General features: G+C 43.8%; 1 pseudogene; it reads left to right on the top strand.

The window, feature by feature from the left end:
- Positions 1-5,883: 5,883 nt before the first annotated feature.
- Positions 5,884-6,949, top strand: LOC137144823 (olfactory receptor 6B1-like; annotated as a pseudogene).
- The last annotated feature ends 5,332 nt before the right edge of the window (positions 6,950-12,281 follow it).

The following is a 12,281-nucleotide window of genomic DNA, read 5'->3' as shown; positions in this document are numbered from 1 at the left end:
TGATTATTTCCCTCTATTCAGCACTGGTGAGGACACATCTGGAGTACTGTGTCCAGTTTTGGGTCCCCCAGTACAGGAAGGATGTGGGCATAGTGGAGAGAGTTCAGTGGAGGGCAACAAAAATGATTACAGTGCTGGAGCACATGACTTATTAGGAGAGGCTGAGGGAACTGGGCTTATTTTGTCTGCAGCAGAAAAGATTGAGAGGGGATTTGATAGCAGCCTTTAAATACCTGAAAGAGGGTTCCAGGGAGGATGGAGCTATGCTGTTCTCAGTGGTGGCAGATGACAGAATAAGGAGCAATGGTCTCAGGTTGCAGTGGGGGAAGTCAAAGTGTTCTATGTCTTCTACTTGGTCCTGAAATATATTACTTTCCAGAGTTCAAAATTTTTTACCTAACTGGGGGCTTTTTAGATTAAATTGAACTAGATACATAAATATCTAGAAAAATATCCACATGAAATATTCTCCCTGAGGAGATGGAGAAAAAGAAAGAATATAAGAACATATGAAACAAATAATCATATACTTACTAGTCACATTGCTCAATGCATTGCTAGAAGTTGCTCATATTTAGGCTTGGCAGGATTACATTTTTTTCGGCAAGTGTCTATAAACATTGATTTCACTGTACACACAAACCAACAACAAAATTTTCCATTATTAACAAGCAAAATTTACAGATGGACAAAGTAAGAAAAATGCTGCTTGAGAACTTGTTAGAGTTTGATTTCAGGATATTGGCTTTGTGTATTTTGACATGTGATGCTGGTAATTTGTGTTTTACGGATTACAAAGCTTTCATTTCACGAATTGCAGTTTCTGTCATTAGATAATAGTTTGACACCCTTACTCTGACACACAAACCCCATAATTTTAGGGAAGGGTGAGAATTTAAAATCAATAAAAATTAAAAATAAAATGCTTAAAAACAAATATTGGTATTACCCACTGATATTATTTAAAAAATCACATTTGAATGTTTCCAACCCTACTCCTATACCATGGTGACAAGTCTGGGATAGAGGCAGATGAATAGAATAGAAGGGAATGGAAAAAACAAATTTTGGGCAAGTTGCATCAGGACACACCCCTGCCAATTCATACCTTAAAAGCACAGAAATCAGAAGTTCAGAGAAAAGCCCCCCAACACCGCTTGCTACATTCACAGTGCCTGCAATGCTGTGGACCATTAGGTTTTTGCTTCTATCTCCAACTGAAGTGCAATACATACCCCGGCTTCATCAGACTTGCACTCGAACACAGCACCCCAGTGGTGACCTTGGCAACATTAAGGCAGAGTGACTTCCAACTGCATGGCGCGTGCAAATGAAGTTCTGATCTACTGATACACTGTGGGTCAGGAGGGCTGGGGGCAGAGCGGCGAAGGAAAGGAAAGGGTCAGGGAGCTGGTGCTGCAGGGGTTGGATCATGAGGGGCTGAAGGAGGGCTAGAGGTAGTGAGGGGATGGATTTATTTGGGTATGATGTCCCAGTAGTAGGAGAGAGGAATTAAATCAAATCCTACAGTCCAAGTGTCAAATGTCTGGTTAACAGAAAAGAATCTATTGGGTTGAAAATCAGATAGATTTAAGCACAGCTGGTAACATCGGCTTTCTGGTTCATTCCTTCGCTGCTGGAGGAATCTGGAAAAAAAGAGAGATAATTCAGAAGAAAAAAGGAAGTCTTCAAAGCAACAATTTTTAGTTCTTTTATTAACAACATTCTCACATTTCAAATAATAATAAAAAAACCCCCCAAAATATAATTCCTTCTTTACTCAAACATAATTTTTCACAGTTAGTTTCTCTTTAATTTGCACACTAGCGGTAGACAGTCTGTCACCATTGTGACCCGTCCATGCCTAGGGTAGCCACCTGAAAATGCCAAGTTCAGGGCAGGCTGCAAAAGGAGAGCAGATTCTCTGAGCACTGGTGAGTGACACTGAAGTCAGACTTCCCAACCAGCCAAAAACAGTGCTTCTGATTCCCCACACTGGTTATCAAGAAGCCAAAACAAAAATATACACAGCCCCTTTACTGCATTTAGGTCCAGTAAAGAGATCATATATTTAAAACTCTATGCTCTTTACCTGAAAGGTTTCTCCTGACCCCTAAGGGTCAGCCACAGCACCAGATCAATATAAGTTGAGATCTTACCCAAAATACCACTCTGCCAGCCAATCCTTTAGTAAATGAAACTAAAGGTTTATTATAAAAAGAAAGAAACAAACTATAAGAGGAATGTTAAAGGATTAAAGCAATCAGACACATACAATTGATATGAAAGTCCATATACATCAGGTTTCAAATGGAATTGTGGAGCTAGCAGGCTTGTATAATCCCTCTGGTGTACATCCAGTACCTGGATGGGTCTCAGTCCTTTGTTTCACAGCTTCAGTTCAGTTGTAGAGGAGTTGATCCAGAGGTAGGCTGAAGACTGAAGACAAAATGGATGTGGTGCGGCTGCCTTTTATGTCCTTTGTCCTTTGCCATGCTGCTTGTGGAAATTTACAGGAATAAGATGGAGTCCAGGGTCACATGAATAAGTCCTGGTGACTCATCAGGTATATCCCTGGCTTCTCCGCCTGGGCCCCTTGTACATGTGAATTTCTTATTGGGCCATTAAGCAGGCTAGTGTTGCAGCCATCCTATCTGGGGTGTCGCGCAGACACAGCACAATTTGAAATACAGTTATATCAAACATATCCATAACTTCCATTACACATATAACACATGAACATAAATATTATTACCTTACTTAGCACATTATAGCCTTTTTAACAGCACCTGACACGGCATAGTTTATATGAATTATTATGATTTTGACATATTGATGTTAAATAATATAAGTGCCCCCCCCAAAAAAAAATCCAGCCAGCGTCACAACCATTCTTTGCACCATCAAAAGGAATCCAAAGCACAACTTTAATAATCACAACAGTATCACGGCTGAGAGCAGGCATATAAAATTTCAGCTAAAACTGTTTGTGGCAAATCCATAAGGAACGCTAGAAGTTGGTCCCAGAGAGAAGTCATGATTTTACAGGTGAGTTACCTTAGAACAGCTCTTCTGCAGTGACTCTGTACTTAATGCTGCTTTTCAGCATCTCTGGTATTTCCGTTTAGGACACAAGTTTGAATACTTTCTCCCACTCCATATCTCTTGAGTCAATAAGACCAGGGTTAGGGGAGACTAGTGAGGCAACCTCCAAATGTGCAGGTTCCATTCTGGACCCAGAGAGGAGCTCAGAGAAAACCCTTTCTAACTGCCGTCCCTACAGTCTCTCAGGCACTTTTTCAGGGACAGATTTGAGAAGTCCTCAGGGATGCTTGAGATGAACGTTGGGCAAATCAAAGAGATCGGAAAACTTAAGAAAAGTACTTTAAAACCGAGTTTTCCAAAAACACTGTGTATAACCCCATTAGCCTCAGGACTGAGAATGCTGGGCATTTCCTTTCCCATTTCAAATGATTTCTTTCCTGTGACTTCAGGAGAGGCAGGAATCTCTCAGAAATGAGAATCCAACACACAACATGGCCAGGCAACCTATAGGGAACGTCCCAGAATTGACACTGGAACTACAGAGAAGCTATTGCAATAGTTATTAGGATATAGACCAAAAATATGTAACCACTTAGTTCACGATGCAACAGCATTAGAGACCAACTCTTGTCAGAGAGGTTATATGGAGAAGTACCCTGCCATGCCCACCTCCCATTCACTGGTGATGATCTAGCTTTCACTCTTGGTGTACTGGGCTGAAAGTATTGTGTGGGGAGAAGGTCCTGCTCCTGGTGTAAGGGCTGAGATCTCTAAAGAAGGATTCCTGGCATGTCCTTTGTGGCTACCTCTGGTCCAGGACCTTTGTTTATAGTGTAAAAACAAACAAGTTACACTAAGAAATTACCCAGACTCCACATCACTCAATTCTCCTCCAGTGGGAAACCAACCTGCAAGACGCCCAGTTCTGCTACTGCTCAGCAGAAGGGCGAGAGGATCGTTAAACATCTGTAATTAACAAATTTCCTCGGGAGAAATATTTTCATTGGGGTTGGAAGTGCGAGAGTGATTTCCTTTCAGCCAAATCTTTCATTTGCCAGCTATGGATTATATTTGCTTTACGTTCAGTTTCCTGTGTGTTTGTTAAACTGCATGACTTCAGCACCCAGTCTGGCAGGCCTGATTTATCTTAGCCATTGTTACTCATGTAGTTGTTTCACTGAAGACAATGGAACAATTGACATGAGTAAAGATTACTGAGTAGAATCAGTCTCTGCATGGCCATGCACTCCATGGTCAATGCATTAGATTTCAGCCTTGCAGAGCAATGATCTCATACAGCGGTTCCTCTGGGTGTGGGAGGTTGGTTGCATCAGGACCGTTGTTTGTACTGTGTGCACAGAAAACACAGTGCTAACTCCCCAGCCTCAGCCCCTTCATGGGTGAATCAAGGGAGATGCAGCCTTCCACGGAGAAGGATACAAATAGGAGGCGAACTCTGCACTGTGTAAATAGAGGGGGAAGAGCACAGTCTAAGACAGATCGGAGCAGCTGCTTCCCCATCCAAGTAACCACAGGTCTCTTCACTGAGAAAATCCGGGTTCTGCAGAAATAAGAGCTCATTGCTTCAAGTTGTGTCTGTCCTATGGTCACAGGTGAGTACCAACTTCCTGACAGCGTTTCTATCCCACTTCCAGACAGGGGCGTGAATGTGCTTTGTGAGGATTAGAGGGACGCAGCAAGTGAAGTAATATCTCTTACCGGGCCAAATTCTGTGGGTGAAGGAGAGAAGCTTTCGAGCTACACCGAGCTCTTCTTCAGGTGAATATCAACAGTTTTAGCCTCACCTTCCCACAGTAGTGTCAGCTGGGGTCCATAGCACCATTTAATAGAGATGGAGCTTGAGATCCAGGACCCGTGACAGGTCTGCAGTTGAGGATCTGGCCCTCTGACACAAATGGAGCTTCCTTGGTTTACACCAGCTGAGGATATGACTCAGAGGGGTAGCAAGTGGCAATAGAGTCTTACTAGCCCAGATCACAGAGACTGGATTGTTTCTGGACTCTGAGTTCATGGACAGCATCTTCCTCACCCCCACATCCCCCAGTGCCTCTCTTGTTCCTGTATTATCACCCCACAATTGTTATGGAGTGGGGAGGGACACTCCTTGGTTACGGCTGCACATCAGCCTGGTTTCGCCCCTTCCTAACATTCACCCTCCAAAGAGCTGTATTTTATTACTGCTACAAAGGGAACATCGGGAAACAGAAGAGAGGTTGCCAGTCCCCTCAGCGAGTCTCCATCACCAGCCCATGAACTAAGGAAGAATTGACTCCACTTCATAATTTATGGCATAATCTGATCTCTCGTGAGGGGGTGAAAATTATTCGTTTTCCTACAGGACACTGAAATACTGAATGTACCAGGATATATGGTTAAATTAATTTCCATTAATTCTAACAGAAGATTGGTGCCTAAGGACACCAGACTGCACTGGAAATCTCAGTGCAAGATTTTAGTTTATGTATTTATTCAGTTTGACTCCTGAGAGGGACATGATTCTGGCCATTGCCAGAAGTGAAATACAGCATTCAAGCATCATTGTTAAGCTCCTGTGTGTTACCGGAGGGTAGATAAAGAAATGCTCTGATCTGTCATATCAGTACTTAGCTACCAGAGAAATGGGCTGTTATAGTAGTTATTGCTGTGATGGGGAAGGAGTGGTCTACATGGATACCAGTGTTCTGTCCTTGGACTGAGACTCCTGGCATTTTGCTCTGAAATGTACATTTAATCTTAAAATTTCAGCCGATAGTCAGGAGAAGGGGAGTTACTGAATATTTAAAGAATTAATTCATGAAATTTGATGACCTTAAGGCTATGTTCTTCTAAATCAATTGCACAGTTTATTTTATTGTTCCTAGACTTAACCCATGGCAGACACAGCCTGGAGAAACCAAACGGCTGTCACAAAATTCATTCTCCTGGGATTCAGGGATCTCCCTGACCAGCAAATTCTGCTCTTCCTGATGTTCCTAGTGATCTACATCACAACCGTAGCTGGAAACACCCTCATCGTGATGCTCGTTGTGACTGATCGGCACCTTCACACCCCCATGTACTTCTTCCTGGGGAACTTGTCCTTCTTGGAGATCTGCTACACCTCCACCATCCTGCCTAGGATGCTGGCCAGTTTCCTGACTGGGGACAGAAGCATCTCATTCAGTGGCTGCTTCACACAACTGTACTTCTTTGGTTTTCTGGCATGCACAGAATGTTACCTTCTAGCGGTGATGTCTTACGATCGGTATTTAGCAATATGTAAACCCCTGCACTATCCCACTCTTATGAATACCAGGTTTTGCCTCCAAGTGGCTGCTGGATCATGGTTAAATGGTTGTTTGGCTCCTGCCATCTTTGACTCATTCCTATCACAGTTAATATTCTGTGGCCCTAATGAAATTGACCATTTCTATTGTGAATCCATCCCACTGATGGAAGTCTCCTGCAGTGACATACACCTGGTCATATTGGTGGATTTCATACTGGCCTGTGTATTCACCCTGCCTCCATTTCTACTAACCCTGACATCCTACATGTGTGTCATCGCCACCATCCTGAGAATCCCTTCCACCACTGGGAGGCAAAAAGCCTTTTCCACCTGCTCCTCTCACCTTATCGTGGTGACAGTTTTCTATGGCACCATAATGATTGTGTATATGCTTCCAAAACATGATACACGAAGTGTCATAAAGAAAGTGCTCTCGCTTTGCTACACGGTCCTGACTCCCCTGGTAAACCCCCTCATCTACAGCCTGAGAAACAGGGAGGTCAAGGAAGCCTTGAGCAAAGCAGTCAGTAAATGTGGCTTTCACAAAACTGAGCCTCCAAGATAATATTTAACCTGAGGTTTAAACTGAGCCTCCGAGATAATAACTTAACCTGAGGTTTTCAAAGTCGCCTGGTGATTTAACTGCTCAGCCCCCATTAAAATGAAGTTGAAAACTCCCACTGAAAATCTCAACATGAATGTGAAAAAAAACAAGTTGATCTCAGAGAGTTACTGATAGTGTTATGCTCTTATGCTGTGTCCATGTAACACAACACACAGAAAATTTTGGCTGAGGAAAGCTCTGTCACTCTCCATTTTCAGCACTGAGACACACCGAATGATGGTATTTTTCGTCACGGTGTCAGCTAAATATTCACCCCCTGGGAGGTGGGTGCACAGCATCTGACATGAACAGAGCAGCAATTTTGTAAGGCACAAAATCCACTAACTAGCCAAGTAAATGCAAGATAATAAAGTCTTGTCATCAAATTCAGACAGTCAAATACAAATAAAACACAAGGGGGTGACATCATCATGTTTGTTGCTGCAGATCATTTTTTATGCCCCTAAGGACACAGAAGAATCCAGGCGGCACTCAGGTTAGTGTTGTCTGTAAGAGAGTAAAGAGTTAAAGCTGGATAAGTGGTCAGGCCTAAACTACAGGGAACAGGGTCAAGTCACAGGCAAACCTTGTTTCTGTTAATTGATGTGAATTTTAGGTAGAGTCTGTTATCTCTCTTCTTCTCCTCCCTTCCTGGCCATCTGCACAGGGGATGAGTCTATCACCACTCCTGCACAAGGCCTTGGTGGGAAGAAAGCATTATCTTCCTTCTTCCCCCGGCATGCCTTTGCTTCAAAGAATGTTAGTGTAAAATGTATAGGTTTTAAGGTGATGTGCCTGCCCTCTGTGTGGTAATCCTGTAAACAACAAACAGGGGCGGGTATAATTGTATTCATCATGTAGTTGTTAATATTCCTTTTATAGGTGTCAACGTAACCAAATAATGGTCTATGGGGAGTTGCTGGAAATGTATACATTTACATACTGCTATGGATAAAAGAATTGTAAAGTAACCCCCTCATTGGTCACTCGCGCTGTCGAGGTGGAACAAGTAGGTAATAAAGGGCTCTGTCTCCCCAATCCGGCCCAGGGACAACCTGTTTGGTTATTTCTAACATTGTCCATTTCAATGGAAGGAGCAGGGAGGGAGGTGGCCATCAGCATCTTCCCATCATGGAGATCTTAACCGAGCACCCGGTACAGTGGAGACAATTTTAACCATTTTTTGGTAGTGTTCATTAAAAAGTAATTTGTATCAAAATAAATGTGTGGGCAATGAAAATACTAATTCCTGGTGCACCACATGTGGGGACGTAAGCTTGGGTAATCTGCCATCCCTGAAATTGTGCAAATATCTCAAATGGCCAGTGATCGGACACTAGATGGGGAGGGCTCTGAGTTACTACAGAAAATTCTTTCTCAGGTGTCTGGTTGGTGGGTCTTGCCCACATACTCTGAGTCTAACTGATCTCCAGATTTGAGGTCAGGAAGAAATTTTTCCCAGGTCAGATTGGCAGAAATCCTGGGGGGTTTTCACCTTCCTCTGCAGCATAGGGCATGGGTCACATGCAAGGTTAAACTAGAATAAATGATGGATTCTCTGTGACTTGAAGTCTTTAAACAATGATTTGAAGATGTCAATAACTCAGCCAGAGGTGGGGGTCTATTACAGGAGTGGGTGAGTGAGGCTCTCTGGCCTGAAATGTGCAAGAGGTCAAACTAGGTTTTTAGGATTAGTAGTATATAATTTAGGTTTGTATAAGTATTTAGGCCTGTGTATCTGCCTGAGATGGTATTCTGGGCCTACTTGGGGGCCTGTTTGCCTGCCTGAAAGCTAAGGTCTTTAGATACACATGTAAGCAAAGAACAAAGACATAGTGTGTTCCCCCTGCCTACCCACAACCACATGGGTTTTTTTTATTACTGTGAGAAGAGATAAGGGATGTAGTTAAAATGTGTTGAGGTGTAGTGGGGGTTTGATATATGAATGCACTAATGAAAGATAATTCTGACTCCTCTTCAAAACAGATGCCAGAGAAAGGTCGAGCCACCGGTTGGGAGGAGCAAGAGGGGTACAGGAAGGTGTGGGAAAGAAACACTGAAGGGTCATAAAGGGACCATGGCCAAAATATAACCTTGCTCCCTGCCCCTCCCATGGGGTACAAAAGAGGTGGTACCAAAGCCGCCAGACTCAAGATGCTCCAAAACGGACTATAACCATAAATTGTAAGGCGTGGTGTTAGGGGCAGACACAACAGGGATAATTATGCCTACCAAGAAGAAGAGAGGGAGAGGGAGCTCTATGGGCTTATAGAGCTATGGTGAAGGGGGAAGAAAACTCTATTGGGATATAGAGCTATGGTTATGGGAAAAGAAATCCAACTGGTGTGAAGGGTTATGGTTTTATGCTTGCTTGTTTAGCCCCAATAAAGATCGCATTGCCTGCATTTTGGTCTCTGGCCTGCTGCTTTCTGTCCACGAATGTGTCTGAGAGAGATGGGGCAGGGGATCCCTAACATAGATGATCATGACGGACCCTCCTAACCTTAAAGTCTATAAATCTATATCCCTCCACAAACCAGCCACCTCCCTTGCTCTCCCACAGGTCGGATGCAAACAGACAGGCACCAGCAGTGACCTCTGGACACTTCCCCAGGAATAGCTTCATAGCTCTTACATGGGCTAAGCCCAGCGGGGATCAGCAGCAGCAAAGCAACCGCACCAGGCTCACCGGGGCCCCCAGAGGCAGGGAGGTTGGGCAAACAAAGGGTCGACTCGCAAACCTGGGACACTGGGACTGTGGAGGTTTGCCAGGGCACATGTAGAACTGAGGCCTTTCCTGAGGCCAGGCCTGTCAAACAGTCACTGATGAGGGACCCCCACACGTGACACTGCAGGCAGAAGCTGCCTTGCTGCCACCAACGGCACAGAGCAGTTCAAAGGGAGGGGAGCTGTTACAATGTGTCCCCAAAACTGAGTGCAACGAGGGCATGTCCTGAGAGGGCTAGTTCTCAGGGCACGGTATTCAACCAGCCTCAGTTGCCTCAGCCATCTCCACTCCACACAGGTCCCTCTCCTTACAGCATCCGGCAACCTATGGCGGGAAGAAGTGGCTACTGAAGGGGGGCATTTTAGCAAATCACCAGGTGCCTAAGCCACTGCCAGCTACTGAGATGAACTATCCATTATTTTGCTTATTGCTTTTTTGCTTATTTCTAGGAATAGTCATTTAGTAGATTTATCTTTTGTGTGACCTAGTTCAGCTAGGGCAAAGCTGGAAGAGAGGAGGAGAGGTGACCCTGACTTTCTGTGCCTTTTTCTTCACGTGCGGGGGTGAAAAGCAGGCCGTCAGCATACCTGCCAGACTAACTACTCGAAAGCACATAACTGCATCCTGCTTTGACATTCCTTGTAGCCTTTGCCTTTGCTTGACAATCGTTTACATTTGATCAGCTATGTAATACTTTTGATTCACAAGTCTCTATAAGTTTTGGGGTATCAGAGGCAGGTAGCAAGTCTGATTCAGGAGGATCACTTCGTGGACACATTGAAAAAGATTTCCAGGTTCAGGACTATTTAGAAAGGCTGGACATACACAAGTTTATGGGGTCAGATGCAATGTATCTGAGGGTGCCAAGGAAGTTGGCTGATGTGATTGCAGAGCCATTGGCCATTATCTTTGAAAACTTGTGGGGATTGGGATAGGTCCCAGACAATTGGAAAAAGGCAAATAGAGTGCCCAGCTTCAAAAAACGGAAGACGGAGGAACCCAGGAATTACAGACGTCTCAGCCTCAACTGAGTCCACGGAAAAATCATGCAGCAGGTCTTCAAGAAATCCATTTTGAGGCACTTGGAAGAGAGGAAGGGGATCAGGAATGGTCAGTATGGATTTACCAAGGACCAGTCATGCCTGAGCAACCTGGTTGCCTTCAATGATGAGGATTTACGGAAAACTCCGTGGATTTGCGGAAAGCAGTGGAAATAATATACCTTGACTTTAGCAAAGCAATTGATACAGTCTCCGACAACATTCTTATCAGCAATTTAAAGAAGTATGGGTTAGATTAATTGATAGAAAGCTGTCTAGATCATTGGGATCAATGGGTAGTGATCAACGGTTCAATGTCTAGTTGACAGCCAGTTACAAGCGGAGTCCCCTGGAGTCAGTGCTGTGGCCAATTTTATTCAGCATCTTCATTAATGATCTCAAGGATGGACCTTCAGCAAATTTGCAGATGACACTAAGCTGTGGGGAGTGGTAGATACACTGGAGGGTAAGGATAGGATACAGAGTGACCTAGAGAAATTAGAGGATTGGGCCAAAAAAAATCTGATGAGGTTCAGCAAGGACAAGTGCAGAGTCCTGCACTTAGGACAGAAGAATCCCATGCACAGCTATAGACTGGGGACAGACGGGCTAGGCAGCAGTTCTGCAGAAAAGGACCTGGGGGTTACAGTGGGCAACAAGCTGGATATGAGTCAACAGTGCGGTCTTATTGCCTAGAAGGTTAACGGCATATTGGGCTGCTTTAGTAGGAGCATTGCCAGTAGATCAAAGGTAGAGATTATTCCCCTCTATTCAGCACTCGTGAGGCCTCATCTGGAATATTGTGTCCAGTTTTGGGTCTCGCACCGCCGAAAGGATATGGACTAATTGGAAGAAGTCCAGCAGAGGGCAACAAAAATGATTAGGGGGCTGGAGCACATGAGTTATGAGGAGAGGCTGAGGGAACTAGGCTTGTTTAATCTGCATAAAAGAAGAATGAGGGGGGTTTGACAGTAGTCTTTAACTACCTGAAAGGGGATTCCAGGGGTGATGGAGCTAGGCTGTTCTCAGTGGTGGCAGATGACAGAACAAGGAGCAATGGTCTCAAGTTGCAGTGAGTGAGGTCTAGGTTGGATATTAGGAAAACCTTTTTGACTAGGAGGAAGGTGAAGCAATGGAATGGGTTATGTAGGGAGGTGGTGGAATCTCCATCCTTAGAGGTTTTTCAGGTGCGGATTGAAAAAGTCCTTGTTCGCTCTACTAGAACCTACCCGGAGAACAAATATTTGATAAGAGAAAGTTGTAACAGGATCCAATGGCGGGAAGTTGAAGGTACAAAATCAGACTGGAAATAAAGCATACTTTTAAACATTATTTTTATTCTTTTTATATACATACAAACAGATAACAAACACATAAATAAATGCACAACATGGAATTACGACATAATTAACAAAATTCAATGTTCATAATTTGTAAAATCTGGAAAAAACAAAGAAACCCTCATAGAGGTCATGCAGCGCATCAATTATTAAAGTGACTAAATAGATAAATAAATGAGTCATTCTTCCCATTAATGCCATTCTAGATGTTGGAGCCATAGTATAATCTGAGTTG

This window comes from Emydura macquarii, unplaced genomic scaffold, assembly GCF_026122565.2.
Source record: "Emydura macquarii macquarii isolate MOO-44397 ecotype Brisbane River unplaced genomic scaffold, CSIRO-AGI_Emac_v2 contig_3487, whole genome shotgun sequence".
Lineage (NCBI taxonomy): Eukaryota > Metazoa > Chordata > Testudines > Chelidae > Emydura > Emydura macquarii.
The sequence above is the reverse complement of the archived record's forward strand: the minus strand, read 5'-3'. Positions and strand labels throughout refer to the sequence as shown.